This window comes from Macrobrachium rosenbergii, chromosome 23, assembly GCF_040412425.1.
Source record: "Macrobrachium rosenbergii isolate ZJJX-2024 chromosome 23, ASM4041242v1, whole genome shotgun sequence".
NCBI lineage: Eukaryota > Metazoa > Arthropoda > Malacostraca > Decapoda > Palaemonidae > Macrobrachium > Macrobrachium rosenbergii.
Window position 1 is genome coordinate 2,032,966 of NC_089763.1, and position 13,979 is coordinate 2,046,944.

Sequence of the window (13,979 nt, forward strand, 5' to 3'; positions counted from 1 at the left end):
TGTTAAATCCCATTTTGTGAGCCTATAAAGGAATATTAAGCCCAACATTAATTAATCCAAGGGAGTTAGAGGGCATAATTAGTGATTTTTTGGTGGAAGGACATTGTACCCTTATGGTAAAGAATGTCATGGTCTACTATAGTTTGATAACCACCAAGGTGGTTAAAAAAAATGATTTTAGTGTTACCATTTAATGAAAAAGATGCGGATGTACTGATGTCCATACATCCTTTTCCCATGTTGATAAAGGAAAATGTAATTATCTCAAATGTCAACCACATCAATTTTGCATTAGAAGAACATGGGCTAATGATGTCAATTATTACAGATGTTCAATTAAGAGATTGTATAATTTTGAAAGATAAGGAGTATATCTGCAACCTTGACAACCTTTACGAAACTCCTAATGCCTATCCTTGTGCTCAAGAAATAACTGAAAAAAAACCAAGAAAACAAGCTGTGTACACAATTATCCAAACATGATTTTGTTTCCATCCTAGTAGAACAGTCAATTTTTGTATTTTCACTGAATACAGTAACAGCAACTATTAACTGCCATAATATAAGTACTGAAATTAATTTCAATAATGTCCATGCTTTTGATAAGACATGCAAGTTAGTTATTCCAAATAAATTATATTATGAACCTCATGTTTTCACAGAAATAACAATCTATAAAAATGCCCCATACGTGAACTACTCTAGTGAAGTTAAAGAATTCAAGTTGTCTCAATTAGAGTTAAAACAATTAAATGAATTAACATTAGTAGATGAGTTTTTCTATTACAAAGAAAATGTTTCACCAATTCTGTCTCTGTTCAATATGATCATAATCATAATTGTAATAATAGTGTTTGCAATTTTAGTCAAACGTGTAGTAATTTCAAATATTGAAAGGATTATAACAGAAATAAAAAGGGCCAATGAAGAAGTAAAATGATCTTATAGACATGATTTACTGCTGATTTCTTTGTATATTATTATTTGCATTATATGTTTATAACAATTAACCATTTTTTACACTGTGGTAATTCATTATATATATGTATATCTCTTTTGATTCATAATATAATGTGTGAATTTTCTACAATATATTCTTGATTGATTTTTTTTTTACATTAGTACATTGACACAATTTGTGCAATTTGCATATTTTTTAGAATATTACTTAATGGGCAATCATATAACAGCTTTATTTTATTTGTGTAGTTTTGCAGTCATCCATTGAACTGTATTCTTGTTGTCACACTGAGGGCAGTGTGAGGTAGCGTGACCGAGTGATGTAGAGTAGCTAGGGGAAATTAGATAGAAAAGAGAGAGAGAGAGAGAGAGAGAGAGAGAGAGAGAGAGAGAGAGAGAGAGAGAGAAAAGTAAAGAGAAAGGGAGAGAGAGAGAGAGAGAGGGAGAGATGTAAGAATAAAAAGAGAGGCAGAAAGAACAGTGATAACGCCTAAAAACTGTTGTTATTATCGTGGATTCAAATACGCTGACCGAGGTATGACTTTGCATGAACTCAAAAACAGTGAGCAAGTATATTGCATCTAAAGCCATAAAAATGGTCATAAAAGTGGGAAGTAGTGGTCTCACGATTAAGTTAAGCAAATCATGAGTCAGCACAGCCAAAAAAGCTTGCAGCAGCCAGCTCTATAACCCCGCCTTCAATAGGAGGCGTTTTCATGGAAATTCCAGGAAATTGGGGCCTGGACAAAGTGATGTACTTCAACACCCTCCAGTCAAACATGCTAGGGAGGGGTCTTTCACACACCCTCCTAAGATCACCTCCAATCAAGTCCTCTAAGGAGAGATTTGAATCACACCCACTACAGTCCTTTCCAATCAACTATTTGAAGGGGAGGCCTTGCAGATAAATCCTTCCAATAGGACTAGAAGGAGATGGAGATTGCAGATAACAAGAAATCGGGGGGTTCAACAGTCTGGAGAGTGACAGGAAAGCAGCAGATTGGAACTGTGTCCACTAAGGGAGAGTACGTCTCCCTTCGCTTTCGTGTTCCCCATATAGACTAAGTCAAGTTAATTACTCCAGAGTGATTTCTTTTATACCACTGTAACCTGTTGATTTTGTACTGATCTTTATAACACCAAGTTCTTTATTAAAGCGAAGAAATTACCGAACTCGTCTCTATACGCCTCCCTGAGAGATATTAATACCTAAAATAATTTATCTTCAAGAATAAAACAGTTGCAGAAAGTGAGGAGCTGTGGACACACATAGAAGAATAACAAGGTAAGAAGTGAGAGACTAAAAACATACAACAAGAAGAAAAGGCACAACACTTGGAAATAATAATATATATATATATATATATATATATATATATATATATATATATATATATATATATATATATATATATATATATATTTCTGACTCACGTCAGGATAAACCCCAGGTCTCTCAGATTTAGGCGTTACCCACTGGGCCATACAAGTCTAAAAGAAGTCGGAACCTGAGAGCAACTGCACCCAATGAGGAATTACCTATTTAACTTTTTGCATACCACTGAGTTTTCCCCAATATAGGTTCGATCCCGACGTGAGTCAAAATTTATTTCTGTTCCACACGTGATTGTGTGTTGATGATTTCTATCTTATTCACTCAGAGGATAAGATGAAATGTTGTCCATTGGGTCATTGCTGAGTCAGGAAGTTGGGAAAACTCGCTGGTATGCAAGCAGTTAGGCTTGCCCAGGAGGTGCAGATAATCTTTTAATATTGTACAACAAACACCTGAGAGACCTGGGTTCGATCCCGACGTGAGTCAAATTTACAGAAAAACACAAAATGTTGATGATTTCTATCTTATTCACTCGAGAGGATAATTCAGATGAAATGTTGTCCATTGGGTCATTGCTGAGTCAGGAAACAAAAACTCGACTGGTATGCAAGCAGTTAGCTTGCCCAGGTAATTCCAAGGTGCAGTTGCTCTTTCAGATTGATGGCCCAGTGTCAAACGGGACTGGGTTCACCTGAGAGACCTGGGTTCGAAAACGTGAGTCAGAAATTTCCACATATATATATATATATATATCCATACATATATATATATATTATATATATATATACCTATATATATATAATATACTAGAGAGATGCTATATAGAGCTGAGAGATAATCAACACACAAACTTGTATATATAGTAAAAGGCGACCTGACTCATATATATATATATATATATATATGCTATAATTTATATATAATATATACCTATAATCTATATATATATATATATATATATATATATATATATATATATACATATATATATATATATATATATATATATATATATATATATATATATATACATATATATACATATATATCTTTATAATATATATATATATATATATATATATATATATATATATATATATATATATATATATATATATATATATATATATATATATATATATATATATATATATATATATATATATATATATATTCTAATTTTCCCAGGATACCATCACATGCTTCATTTAATGCTTGAAATACAACCGTGCATTTTGATCACCGCCAAACAGGGAAGAGAAAAGGAATTAGGCCCCTCCCTTAATCTTAATATTTTAATCGTCTTTCGACTTTCTCTAATGGAACATCTGACTGCTTGGAGGGGGAGTCTTTTGTTTACAGACACGATTGAGCCGAGAAGATCAAGAAGAAGGACAGATGGGCATTGTACCTGGCAGTTGTCCCTTATATGACCAACGTCATATAAGGGACAAACCAAGGAAATAACGAGAGACGCAGTCTCGGACGCGAGAGAGACACTGTAGGATGCGAGGGGGAGACACATCACTAGCAAGACACGTGGGCCTCACCTTGTAGGGACCCTCAGTATTTTTAACAGTGAAAACCCAGCTTTTCCTCCTCCGCCATTTCTCGCTGAAGCCACCTTTTCAACACGGTAAAGTGATCTGTTGCAAAATTTCTTCCATGTCAGTCACACTGCTCCATTTCTTGAATTATTCCCATTTCTAAGTGCCAATATTCCCATATCCACCTTGCCTTGTTAGGCCAGCGTTACGTAAATGCCTGTGTTTGAATAATTGCATAAAATCGTATGTTCAAGGCTTCGTGGCACCCTCTGTGCTTGCCTTGTCCTATGTATATTTTATTGCACCCTTACTGGCCTTTAATTCGTGAACCTTTGTTTTACAGAGGGTCTGGTAGCAGTGGAAACCTCTCTTGACTGTGCACTGTGCCAACATTGTCACACCGACGGATGTAATTTCAAGTTTTCCCAGTTATAATTAACCTCTCAGGCCTTGCATGCCTGATTAGTCCATCTCATCTTCTGATATTTCATTTCATGTAAATACACGTAATTTAAAACTTCCCTAATGTGTTTACTTACAAATACCTTGTGAGTAGAGCCCTCAGCTCAGATAGAATCCCCCATTTTTACTTGTTTTTACATGATTTCCTGAACACATACCAGTCAGTGTTAAAGCCAAAATAGAGGGAAGTAACGAAATCATTCATTTAGAGTCTATAACTGGCTCATAGTAAGCATTTCCCAAGGTCAAATCATAAATATATATATATATATATATATATATATATATATATATATATATATATATATATATATATATATATATATATATTTATACTCACACACACATATATATATACAGGGTATTTCAAAATTAGAGGCCCCCTCTACAGCATAAACTAAAATTAATATGGACAAAAACAAAAGTAATTCAGAACAGGTATTTACTTAAGTTTCTCTCTGAGTATTTACTATTTTTTGTGGCCTCCATCTGCCTGTACCACAGCCTGCATTCTTGAGGGGTATCATTCAGCAAATTGCAAAAAAGCTTAGACTCAATCTCCATTTCCCTGAACACTTCGGTCACCTCTCTTCGCAGGTCGTCGAGGGTTGGCATACCATCATAGTTCACTGTGTGCGCTTCAACACGATCCTTTAAGATACTACCAATGTTTTCACACACATTAAGAACAGGGGAGCTACCTGGAAATTCACCTGATGAGAAGAAATCGATACCACTGTTTCGAAGCAGCTCCTGTGTCTGAAGAGTCTTGAAACATGGTGCCTTATCATGCAAAAATGTGACTTCTTCAACAGATAACACATTTTCAGGATCTTTGAAGAAAGGAAATATGCCACCAGTAAGCACAGTTTCTCTGAAGTATTCGCCATTCCATGACTGTCCTTTTTCTTTGATGATCCACATTAACCATTTGGCTGTGAAACAGAGAAAAATTCCAAACATTCAGGAAATTCCACAACTTGGCAATAGTGCATGTCATCGCTGATATCATCCAACTTTGCAGCCCAAATGATGTCATATTTATGATTTGGCTTCCTGACTGTGTAAATGAAGAATTCATCTGATGCAGCAACATGGAGAAAGTCAGCTTCACCCCAATCTTTAAGAAATGAACCACAAAACCATGCATGGTCTTCTCTCTGTTGCTGAATGATGTTGGGCTTGCTGATAACATGAAATGGCTTGATACCAGATTTTTTCAACTCACGATATACAGCACTATAACTTCTCTTCTTTCCCCTTTTTGTTTCTAGTTCAAGTGCCAATTCACATAAAGACTTTCTTAGTCTACCCACTGCCTCAGCTATGATGTCTTTTGACTTATGAGAAAGGACTTCAGGCCTTCCAAGATTCTCACTCTTTTTGCGATGACAGTCATATGGATTTTTGTTCCAGTTTCTTTTAACAAAGGATTCATCTCTGTTAATGTATTTAGCTATCCAGGAACATGAAATGAAGGATGCACCAGCATCCCTGGCCTCTGAAGGTTATAGCCCAGATTCGGTCAATCCATCTTATTTCCTCCGGGTCGTTAGCCATGGCTGTATCTAACTCTGTCACTCAGTCTGAAAATACAAGAAATGTAAAATGAAAAATAGCTTAATAAAAACTTAAAATAATGTACTTGGAGACAGGCTATAGCAGAAAACTTCATAACTTTCCATTTGTTCTGTGGGTGGGGATCTAATTTTGAAACATGTATAAATGAGTATATGTACTGTATAAAATATATATATATATATATATATATATATATATATATATATATATATATATATATATATATATATATATATATATATATATATATATATATATATATATATATATATATATATATATATATATACACACATATATATATATATATATATATATATTATACATATATATATATATATATATATATATATATATATATATATATATATATATATATATATACACACACACTTATATACATATATATATATATATATATATATATATATATATATATATATATATATATATATATATTATATATATATTGTTATGTGGGTCCTTCAACTGATGAGTTAATTATTAATTACTGTAATTTATATAGCCCCATGTAATCCTATCAGTTAAAGCTAAAAGTTAGCCCAAGAGACAGACAATTGACTGAATTAAATTAGGTCACCAGTCAGAACTAGGTTATTGAATATTTTGATCATTTCTGGAACCAATGAATTAAATAAAACCCATTGCTTACCCACCTAGTCCAACAACAAAAAGAATGAATAATTATTGTTACAGTGAGGGAATTTACATGAGCCAATTAGTCCCCTTCGGACACAGCATTATTTTCCCTACTTCAGTTATAATGCAACGGCTGATAGTTCTCGCAGCTCTCTCGTAAGCAATTCTCTAGTATATTAAAGGCTGTTCCTCTTCCAAACAATGGTATGATCTGACTCCAAGGCTTGCCTGAGAATTACTTATAATTGACCTCTCCCTAATTCTTATTTACTGTAAGGGGAATATCTTATACAATCTCACTAGAAGATACTAATTATAATTCGGATACTCGACTTCATACAGGACATATGGCCCCATCAGGATCTTTAATCAAAGGCTGAGAAGGTTGGAATTAAAAGAAAGGAAATACAGTGGGAGAAATAGCTAAGGCATGGCAAGTACTGGTTCTTCTCAGACTTACCTTCACGTAGGCTGCTAGCGCACTGCAACGGATGCCCAGGGTCTGGAACAACGCGTAACGTCGGTTTCACTTAGTAAAAAAGAAGGTCAAAGGACAGAGTGAGCAGGAGCACGAATGAGTGTGCTCTGTAGGATGGCTTGCTTCTCTCTGCTCCTGGGTCGGATCGGGTCGCTGTTGTTTTCGTAAACAGTGATCCTTCCATAGCTTGCACGCAGTCTGAAAGAATAACAAGGACTCTCCGATACATAGTACAGAGGAAAATGAGGCTACAGGACTCCCTAACTAAGAGGGCCTGGTGAGACCCTCCCTGTTGGATAGATCTCTAATACTAAGCTATCAGCTACTAAGGACGATTGATTTTGAACACAATAACAACTAGCCTGCTTCCCTCTCTACTTTCCACAGAGAAAACTTTTCCCTGGCTTTGTCTTTCTTTTTTTTTTTATTATATTTCTACTCAAATACTGCAGAGAGGTCGAACAGCAGAATATTTATAAAAGCTGCCCCCCCCTTAAGAAGACCTTCACTCCCTTTTCGGCATGAAGGTCGGTACTAAGCAAGCTGTTCGCCTCGATTACTTTACTCTTTTCCCCTGAGCAGAGTTGTCCCGTGCAATCCAACTAGCTACGGATCTACTAACTCTAGAAAGGATATGAGCTTTATTGGAACACGGCCGTAGCACCAACGTAAAGGATAGTGAACTAGCTAAGTTACAGTGTTTTGCACTACAATTTGTAATTACTGTTCAGTACATGAGGTTTGCCCCATATGATAAATGCTTGCCTCGCTGAGGTATTTGGCCATGCTTGTCATGAGCTCAGTGACTGGTTTTCAAATACAATGTCCTTACATGGTTACTGTGGCTCAATGGAAGGAGTAAGTGACAAGGTTACTGCTACGATGTGCTCAATCTGGTCTAGGCTATAGTTTGATACAGATCACGCTGGCTACCTCCTCTGGGGAAGGAGCCAGGATCACTCTGAGATGGGAAGGCACTGTGCCGAGAGGGCACTAGTGCCAGGATGAGCTCATGGCTCTGCAACTACTGGGCTCTCTTCTGCCCCTTCTGCTTCTTCTTCTTCTTCAGGCTCCTCCAAGGCCTATCTATGTCAGACCTAGGAGGTAATAAGGGCACCTGACTCTGAGGAAAGACCAGAAGGGCTAGTGGGCGTGAAGTCAGGGGTAACTTCAGAAGCTACAGGAGGGCTTCCTACTCCGGCTGCTGTGACAACCAGAGTGAGAGCAATCTCGACCTCTGCATCTGAGGAGGCCATTCCTGGTCTCCCAGAGAAGGTGTAACAGTTTGGTCCACCAGGGGTTCATCCTCTGGGGACTGGTTTGGTGAGGAAGAAGTGTCGGTTGCCAGAGGCTCACCGGTTGCCGGGTGCCAGAGGCTAACTGGTTGCCATGGTTAGTGCCGTGGGGGAACCTGGATCTCCTGGAGGAGGGTCTGCCTCATGATCTAGACCAGGCACAGGACCCTCCTTGATTGGTGGCTCAACATCTGAGCTGGACGGAGCATGGCACTGCTCAGCGCTCGCAAGTGGCTCTGGCAGCGATTGAGGCTCAGGCATACCTGACAAGGGGTCCAGAGGTTCAATACCTCATGGATGGCTTGAATTGGGCTGAGAAAGAGATTCCTGCCCCAGCTGGAGATCAGAACTTCTTGGAGAGTCTTGCTCGGGAGCATCCGCTGGGTGTTGCTTATTTGGGCAGCCCTCCCAATTAGTGGAGTGGCCTGTTCCCTTGCATGTCCTACAGTGGTACTGCTCCTCCTGCATGTCTCTTCAGGGAGTTGGAGGACCTCTTTGTTGGCCGTCCTTTTGTGGATGGAGAGGACTAGGCTGAGAACAGTTTGGTGTGTGCCCCTTCCGCTGACCACTTCGGTTGGCGGAAGGTGATTTTTCTTCTTGGGATGCTCCTAAAGTCTGGGCCTCCATGGAGGAGGTAGCGTGGTTGCAAAGTGGCATAGGGGAAAGGCTTCCCCCGAGGAAGTCCTGACCCAACAGGAAATCCACTCCGGGCCGAATTCCATCCGCCACGTCAAGGCGGTGGGGTAGCGTGCCCTAAGGTGTCGTGAGCTGGAGCTTGACTGTGGGAACAGTTGTGGCATGGCCCTCTATCCACTTCATCTCCCACTTGATTTTCTCATCAATCGTGGTACTGACAGGCACTTGGGCCCTGGAGATCAGGCTAACGTCTGCTGCCGTGTCTACCATGACCAGAAGGACCACGGGCAGGCTAGAGCCCTTAAGGGGTGGGGGGGGCCGCCACCAAGATGAACTGGGTCTCCAGTCTCTCGCGGTACAGTATCTTCTGCGGCCCGGCTGTGGAGAATGAGGTGCTAATTAGGTTGACGAACTTGGTGGTGGGTACATGATGTGGACAGGCTGGATGTCCAGCACTGTAGTGGCCGGCAGCACCACAGGATCGGCACTGGTCCTTTGTAGGGGCCCAGTGACCTGCGGTGACTGTTGGAGGAGATGGTTGAGTGGATATAGAGGGAGAGGAGTTCTGGCCGCTAGAAGGAGGGTGCTTACTAGTGCCTAGCTTGTAGCGGCACTCAGCTTCAGTGTGCCCTGCATTCTTACAGTGGGTACACGGAGACTTGCTAGGCAGTCCATTCTTTGGGTAAGTCGAGCCTGAGAGGTACCCGGGTAGCACTATGCGCCGCTGAGATGTGCTGTGGGGCTGGTTGAAGGTTTCCCATGAATCGGCCATGTGGTGGGCTTCCATAAGGGTGGTGGGTTGCTTATCATTTAGATATACAGCAAGGGACCCAGGCATGCATTGGTAAAGATCCTCCAGCATGGTCCAATTGAAGAGGTCCTCAAACATAGTGCAAGACAAGGAGTCAAACCAGCAAGTACCAGACTGGGTCTTGTGACAGGCCCATTCAGTCCAGAACCAACTGACTTCCTTGGCAAGACCTTGGAACGGCTGTCCCCATTTCTCCGGGATTATTTCATAGGCCTTTGTGATGACTCTACACACTTTGACCACATCACTTCTTTGACTCTTCTCCAGTGAGTGAAGGGCTGCCTTACCTTTTCCCTCCATGTGCTTGGCTAGCAAAGGCCCTCTCTGTCTCGATGGTGTTATAGTTGTCAAAGAGTGCCTCTGTTTCCTCCAACCATGCTTCTGGCTCGCCCTCAGTCCACTTGGGGACGAGGGAATTAATGCTCAAGATCGGAGCATTTGGTGCAGCAGGTGTGGGGTTGGAGGCTTGTTGCATAGCCATAGCTTCAGCATTTTCCCTTCAAGCCTTTTCCAGCTCGAGCTCCTTTTCTTCGAGAGCTAGCTCACTCTCCTTGAAGGCTAATTCATGCTGTCTTCTCCATTCTTCTCTTTCATCTTCCAGCCGCCTCTGTACTTCTTCATACCTGCTCCGTTCTTCTTCATACCTCCCCTGTTCAGCTTCATAAGTCCGTTGTTCCAGCCTTTCTTGGCCAAGTCATCCAGCTGTTCCTTGACCCATTTTGTGAGGTTGGATCCTGTGAGACCTGCCGCCTTACCCAGCTCCATGAAGGCTCTGTGATTATCTGTCACCATGGTTCTGCTGGGTAAGGGCGTCTATCCGAGTTAACTGGGCGTACTTGGGGCAGAGAGGGAGTGTTCCTCAGATTTGGGTGACACTTGAGTCCAATCTAATTTGACTAAGAGGAAAATGCACTCTACCCCAGCAGAGTGTAAATAATAAGTAGTAACTAATAAGTAGGAAAGAAAGGGAAGGTAAAAAGAAAGTAAGCTATTCAGTTTATGACCGTGCTTCAAATTAGCAGCACTGTGGAAAAAGAAAATAAATTGTGGTTGCTTTTGGCCCTCGTGGGTGACTAGTTCCTAGTACCAGCAGTGCTACTTCCTTTTCATGCAGAGGGAGGAAGGCTACTTTTTATGCTCAGGTCTGGATAAAAGACCCCACTCGTGACCAACAGTTTTCTATAACTGTGATTTTGGCTTAACTTGTCCTCATCTATCTGTGGGATGGAGGTGTTTCTGTTTATCTGCTTTATTTTAATTAATTATTCCTATGTCAGCCCATTCTTTCAATGAAGACAGTGCACATACACTTTGGATTTATGTTGAATGCTTACCTGAATAGATGAGAGAGAGAGAGAGAGAGAGAGAGAGAGAGAGAGAGAGAGAGAGAGAGAGAGTGATTCAGCCAGCAACGTTTGTGCTGCCTGAGAAAACCAGTAAAATTATTGTAAATGCACACTGGCAGGTTTCTTATTTTGAAATACATCTTGGGCTATTTCAGCAAAGGATTGTCTTAGCAACCGTAACTTTGCCCGGTTACCACTAAGTTGTGTGCTTTGTACTGCTACGAATGGTTAAATGATGAAGTTCTTTTCTTTTTATATAATTCCTGTGTCAGTGTATTTGTATAGAACTTTTCTTGTTTTATTTCCTAAATAAGTAATTCCTTGATTAAATTATTTCTTGCTTTTATCTGTTGTACTGGATCCTAGACCTATTTCCCTATCTATCAAAGTCTATTTTCTTTCTAAGAGTTTGCAAGTATAATTACTATGCTCGGCAAAATAGTTCCCGAAGTGGAGCAAATGAGGCAGAGGATGCTACTGGACTCGTGACATCACACAGGTAAACAATATCACACAATAACAACAAGGATTTTAAGATGGCAGACTGGAGAGCGGTCAACCCGTTTCCAAAGTGTTGGATGGGTCCTGTTATAACACAGCGGAGGAATACACGACCCTCCGAGCCACGGTGTTTATTTCACAATAAAAGCATGAAACACTCAAATTCCTCTCACAAATGAAAGAAGCTAATGTGGGAATACAAGTTTTAACTAAATATACCAACAATGCAAGTTGTTTTGCGTTATGGTGATGGAAAACAAATTTACTAGGATCTATGCTTTGTTTTTTTTTTTCTTTCTCACGCCGAATTAGCCGCTCCAAACATCCACCATGCTTACTGCAGGCCGTTCGAGACAAAAGTAATGGATCTGTGACGTCCTGACGGGCCTGAATTTACATTAATTGAAAATGCAAATTATGAAATTTACCCAGTTATCGTCACTTTGCAATATTAATGGCAAGGAAACACGATATGATTCCGCGCTATGGAAGTTTATTAACTTGGTCACTCTCAGTCGGTGGCCTCTCTGTAGCAACAAAAGGTTACTGCTTTGTGGGAAATCCTACAGCCTTTGCATAAATTTGTCCGCCCTATCCTACGAGAGAAACGCTAGGCACACGTTCTCCTAGTACTGTCATGCAATAGCTAACTCATTCAAAGATCAATATCATGCATTAATCCTTGGCTGGGGAAATAGGAAAATATTAAATCCTTACTCGGTAACTTACACGACCTTGGGTGAAATGCAGAACTCTGTATCTAAATGCGGCAAAAGTATTTCTTTAAAATTTTGTAAATTGTAAATTATAGCTGCTCTCAAGTAATGCACACGTCCCTACCTACGCTAATTTCTTCATAAAAATGGTATTCTTACTGCTATTACACTTTGGACTGTCTCCTTGTTTAGAAGGATTTAGCATGAAATTAATATGATCTTACTTTTCTCTTTGAAATTAATTTGTACTAAATTTGATTCCAAGTTCTTTATATCTGTGAATTAAATAGAGATCGTGGTGAAGGTCCTTCAGCTGATGAATTAATTATTAATTACTGTAATTTATATAACCCTGCTCTACCTAAAACCCACGTACTCCTGCCAATTAAAGCTAAAAGTTACCCCAAAAGACAGACAATTAACTGAATTAGATTACTGTAGGTCGCCAGTTGGGACTAGGTTATTGAATATTTTGATTATTTCTGGATGATAGTTCTCGTACCTCTCTCGTAAGCAATTCTCTAGTAAATTAAAGGCTATTCCTCTTCCAGACAATGGTATGATCAGGCCTCAAGGCTTGCTGAGAATTGCTTATAACTGACCTCTCCTTAATTCTTAATTATTGTAAGGGGAATATCTTATACAATCTCACTAGAAGATACTAATTATAATTCGGATACTTGACTTCATACAGGAAATATGGTCCCACTAGGATCTTCAGTCAAAGGCTGAAAAGGGTGGAATTAAAAGAAAGGAAATACAATGGGAGAAATAGCTAAGGCACGGCGAGTACTGGTTCTTCTCAGACTTACCTTCACATAGGCTGCTTGCGCACTGCAACGGATGCCCAGGGTCTGGAATAACACGTAACGTCGGTTTCACTTAGTAAAAAGGAAGGTCAAAGAACAGAGTGAGCAGGAGCATGAACGAGTGTGATCTGTAAGACGGCTTGTTTCTCTCTGCTCCTGGGTCAGATCGGGTCGCTGTTGTTTTTGTAAACAGAAATCCTTCCATAGCTTGCGCGCAGTCTGAAAGAACAACAAGGACTCTCCGATACATAGCACAGAGGAAAATGAGGCTGCAGGACTCCCTAACTATGAGGGCCTGGTGAGACCCTCCCTGCTGGATAGGTCTCTAATACTAAGCTATCAGCTACTAAGGACGGTTGATTTTGAACACAATATCAACTAGCCCGCTTCCCTCTTTACTTTCCACAGGAAAGCTTTTCCCTGGTTTTGTCTTTCTTTTGTTTTTTTTTTTATTATATTTCTAATCAAATACTGCAGAGAGGTCAAACAGCAGAATATTTATAAAAATATACATTATACATTATATATATATATATATATATATATATATATATATATATATATAAATTTAATTTCTGATTCACATGAGGACTGAACCCAGGTCTTTAAATTGAAAGACATGGGTTCGATCCTGATACGTCAGAAATTTATTTCTGTTCCACGTGACTGTGTTGATTATGTCTATATTTTTATACATACATACATACATATATATATATATATATATATATATATATATATATATATATATATATATATATATATATATATATATTATATATATAATCATGATGTTGCCTTGTAATATGTATATTCTCCTATAATTCTGATATATTTACTC

At 39.2% G+C, this 13,979-nt stretch overlaps 2 protein-coding genes across 15 annotated transcripts in view; one reads left to right on the forward strand and one right to left on the reverse strand.

Annotated features, from left to right (window-relative positions):
• The window catches only part of LOC136851228 (uncharacterized), a 354,709-nt gene that overhangs the window by 169,852 nt on the left and 170,878 nt on the right, over positions 1 to 13,979 (reverse strand). The window lies entirely within an intron of this gene.
• LOC136851230 (caldesmon-like) overlaps positions 1 to 13,979 on the forward strand; it is a 36,007-nt gene that overhangs the window by 17,744 nt on the left and 4,284 nt on the right. The gene's annotated exons all lie outside the window — the stretch shown is intronic.